The sequence below is a fragment of the Limulus polyphemus genome, unplaced genomic scaffold (assembly GCF_000517525.1).
Source record: "Limulus polyphemus unplaced genomic scaffold, Limulus_polyphemus-2.1.2 Scaffold1045, whole genome shotgun sequence".
Taxonomy (NCBI): Eukaryota; Metazoa; Arthropoda; class Merostomata; order Xiphosura; family Limulidae; genus Limulus; species Limulus polyphemus.
Window position 1 is genome coordinate 3,138 of NW_013666655.1, and position 4,909 is coordinate 8,046.

A 4,909-nucleotide genomic window follows, 5' to 3' on the forward strand; every position below is an offset into this window, starting at 1 on the left:
TTAACTAAAAGGGTGGAAAACAAAACGTATATCCCTGTACTACATATATACATCTACACACAGACATACATTCAATCTTTTTTTTAGACTGAACATAATCCTGTTTTTCACTATGGTTAAGGAGCTGGATAGCCTAATAGTATATATCAATGTACAAAATACATGAATTACAAATTATAAGTTTTAGAAACAAATTACTCTTTTATGGCCAGGTAGTCTTTCAAAGACTAGGTAGAAAGCTTTATGGTCAATGTTTTAATGGTGCTGGTTTAGCATCTCTTTTCATGAGTATAATTTTTATCATTTTTTTCAAAAATTGCTGTTTTAGGTTTTTTAAATTCAAGTGTTTTTTAGTTCCATTTCTGAAATATTTTATCAAAAACAATTATACAGTTAAAGACAGTTTTGAATTTACTTTATTTATAAAGACTTAAAATTTGATGATAAAGTTTTGTATGATAGTTTTAATGTAGTGTCTTTACGTACAAACATTCCACTTAATGAAGTAGCCAAATTGAAGATTAATGGCTCGACTAACTACACCTCTCACAAGTTATCAAGTTTGCTACCAAACAATCAATTTATATTTTCACTGGTGAACTTTGTGATCAGATTGATGGTATTGCCATGGGGTTCAGATTAGCCTCCAGTTTGGCTAATTTGTTCCGACGTAAAATGAAAAGATTTGGTTAGAAATCTGTCCAGTGAATACAAATCATCTACTGTACATAAGGTATGTTGATGTTACTTTCATAGTCTTTAACAAGAAGTTTCATATTAAAATATTTTTGGATTATCTCAACCAACACTCTGAATGTATTAAACTTACAATAGTAAAGAAAGTGAATTCAGAACTTCTCATTTTAGAAACAAAGATAAATGGTTTGAAGTTGTCTATTATCACAAAATTACTTTTACCAGTTTATGTTTTAATTTTGAAAGACTTATTCTAAACAGCTTTAAAAATAACTTAGTGTACATTCTAACCCAGTTATGGAGTAATGTTTTGTACTACCAAAATAAACTAATGAAGATCAGTATGGTATTACTGAAGAATAACTTTCTGTTGAAAGTTGTAAACAGTGTAATAAGGAACTAAAGTGATAAAAATGACACTACCAGTGCTGCCATTAATAGCATGTCATCTTCTCTGCTGACCCTCATTCTACCATATCTGGTCAGAGAAACATGTAGCTTAAGGAAAAGGTATAAGAAAATATTATCTATAAGTTGACATCAGAATTATTTTCAAACCACAACTAAGAATTTGGAGTTTTTTAGCATTAAGGACAGAATTAATATTCTAAAATGATAATATGGGATTTAGTTCAAATAAAAAAGTACTTTAGATCAAGGAATCTTTTTATATGAAACTACTGAAATCAAAATGTACATAAATCAGTGTATTTCACATTATGGCTAAAAAGGTGAGCTGTTATTGTCAAATTATGATCTTTTAAAATCAAAGTATATAGTTAGCAAAGAAAAAAATGTATGTTAATAAATTCTAACCTTAGTTTCTTTATGTATTAGGAAAAACATAGAAATTGTTGCTGATGTTGGAAAATACCCCGAGTGGCACTACAGTGCTATTCTGACAGAAGTTCTTCCTTTTGTGGGACAAATAAAGCTGCATGCTGATTTCCAAATCAAACCTGCTGGCAGAGATTTTCTCATTATGACAAATTATTATTCATGCAAATTGTTTATGTGTGGTAAGTTACATGGCAAGAAAATCAGTACGGTAATAACCAAGTGGTTAAGGGTCGTGAGATCAAAACCTAGTGCCAAGTATGTTTGCCTTTTCAGTTATAAGGCAGTTATAATGTGATGGCCAATACTACTGTTTGTTGGAAAAGAGTAGACCATGAATTGGTAGTGGGTGCTGCTGGATGTTTGCCTTCCCTGTGGTCGGCAGTTCAAACGTAGGGAAGATAGAAGATAACCTTAGTAGCTTTGCCATAAATAAACAAGCAAACACCACTTTAATATTAATGCAAGTTATGGTGTGATAACTGAAGCTTAACAGTAATATTTTGTAACTAATCTTATAACTTAAACAAGGCTTAATATTTTAACCATTTGAATATTCAATTTGTAACATTATGACAATTTTTAAATGAAAATTAATTCTAATAAACATAATAAGAACATGTTTAAAGCTTGACTTTTAACAGTGAAAAGAAGAAAATCATAATTGGTGTTAGAAATCACATTAGGCTGCAGGTTTGTTTCAACATCCCTTTTAATTATTCTATTGTAGATTTCAAATGAAACCATGTAAAATGGCATTTTAAATCTATCTTTTGTCTACCACAGGTTGATTCGCTGATATACCAGAATTTGTAACCTTAATTGTGCATCATGGCTGATATGTATATCAAAATTGCTATTTGAATTGAAGTATCTAACAATGTTACAGTATTAAATGCCAAATGATGTCAAACAAATGAAACCAATAGGTATCATATTTTTTTTTATAAAAAACACTTTAGACTGCAGATTGTTTTCCACAATACTCTGAATTATTCAAATGCACTAATTTGAAATAAAATTATGAATTAACTGTTAGCATTCAGTTTTCATTATAAATAGTTTCTAATTTCCTAGTATTCATATCTGTTTGTATTTTTGTAGAAGTCATACATGCTCCACACATCTTGCATTGAAGGTATTATGTAGCTTTCATTTCTTAATATTTACCAAGCCTAGTAATTGACAGACATAGCTCTAAGCTAGTGGATGTCTAGTAAATATAAACAAACTTTTGGGTAAACCAACTGAGGTTTCTGTAATAATTGTACTTGAGACAGATTTAACTGTAAATTAACAAATATAACTATGTAAGTGAAGTACTAACAGATTTATCTATAAACTACTGTATGTGTCTTTTGCAAGTGTCCTTTTGATAGATTTAACTATAAATTAAAGATGTTCTGAAGGAACAGTTCATTCTAGTAATTTAAATTTCAGTTTTCTTGTGCATTGGTCCACAATATTATGTTCTTCAAATTTGTTTATTCATTAATTTATGAGTTACTTTTGAGCTTTGATGTATAAAGTTAGTTTACTTTTCATCAGAAGTTATTGGTAATTGAAAAAAATGATCTTTAAACTGATGAATAATTCTTTAGTCAGTTACCATTGACAGGTTTAACTATAATCTAATGGATAAATCTTCATTAAGTATATCACAGCTGCATGATATATACTACTGATATATTTGCAGCTGAATACATGCACTAAAAAGACTGCAGACAAATGTATCATGTAAATGGTGTAACAGAGTGAACTGTATTATAATGTTTTTTTTTTTCATGTTATTTTTCTTAACAGTTTATGTGAACAGTTCTTTGACTTTCAAGACAACAGATAAACAAGGAACAACTGTCACAGAGGTGCTTGTTATACGTATGCCTTTCCTATTAAATTGGTGCCTTGGCTTAAGAGCAGTGGAGGAATACCATAAGACATGGTTGAAAAACATTAAACACCATCAAGAAGCCATGGGATAGATAAATGACCAAAACTGTTGAAACTGATATATACGTGTGCTAAAAGTTTAACTTCAAATATATATGTACATTAATGAACTATAATTTTCTAGTGAATTTTTTTTTGTTTTGAATATATAAATATATTATATACCTTAGCTTCAATAACAGTATGAAGAATTTTTAGTTTCCTTTAGCAGTATGCTACTAATTGTTTTATAAAGGCTAGATTATCAAATCTTAGTACATTTCCAATAATAGAAAAGAAAACTGTAAATTGAAAACACCTTAATATACCTTAAACTAAAATAAAGAATTTCTGTGATGACTGTTCTTTCTTCAATCTAACTGGGCTTCCAAATTTTGATTATACATAATTTTTGGCTAGTCATGATGCACAAGGATTTTTTATTGTAGTGTATCACTTAAAGTGGCAAGATTCATGGTTATACAAAAAAAAGGAAGAAAAACTTCAGAAGGTGCCCAATGTCTGGATATCTATTCTGATCACAGCTATGTTGCATGTAAACTTCAGGACATTTTTTTTGAGGATTTTATATAAGCAAAATAGTGTAACCCACTCACATTTAAAATTGATAAAAAAGAAATGACTGCTGTAAAAAATTGTTGATTTTAATTTTAGATACAACAAATTATGACACGTTAGGTATCAGTGTTATTGGTATTTAATGTATTATCTAAGAAAGAAACCAAATAAAACATGAAATAAGTATGATGTCACTGGATTTCAAAAGGTCACATCCTCATCTTCAAAATCACAGATTATGAGGCACTTTTTTCAATAAGTATTATTTTCTTTACAAGTAAATTAGGATAAAAAGTTTTATATCTATTTCCCAGAGTTTCAAAATGTTTTTTAAAACCTCCAAATACTCATATTGATCTAAATCTTTTCTAGGGGGAGTAATTTAAGAAAAGAAAAGTTTCATATTGTGAATGACAAGTGTTTCTTTTTAAATAACTTATTGAAATTCATGAATTTTCCTTTGAAGAGTTTTCACATATTTCCTTGTCACATCCATGGGCATTTGTAAATAGTTTTCTCTTTTGCGCAAGCACCTTCACGATTCATGAGTACTTTGAAATTTATACTATGTGAACTGCAAGACTGCTTCAGGAACTAGTAATTTTTTTCATAATTTCTATCAAAATGTCACTATCAGAGAGCTCATAACCATCAACACTGGGCAAAGAAAAGTTTTGTTAAGTGGTATTCAGACAAATAAAAGCTTGATTGTTAGCTCATTTAGTATGCTCTAAGAATGCATCACTTGTAGTTGAAAGTGTATCACTTGAGAGTTTTTTTTTGGCAAGCATTTCATACCTCTGTGTGTCCAGGGACAAGGGTGCACCTACTTTACCAGTGTACACCAAGAAAAGTGAGCTTCTTGCAT

General features: G+C 29.6%; 1 long non-coding RNA gene across 1 annotated transcript; it reads left to right on the top strand.

Annotated features, from left to right (window-relative positions):
• Positions 1–437: 437 nt before the first annotated feature.
• On the top strand, positions 438–4,225 carry LOC106461855. The gene is made up of 3 exons (XR_001290952.2): positions 438–733; positions 1,534–1,715; positions 3,337–4,225. It is a non-coding gene; the product is annotated as an uncharacterized LOC106461855 (long non-coding RNA).
• The last annotated feature ends 684 nt before the right edge of the window (positions 4,226–4,909 follow it).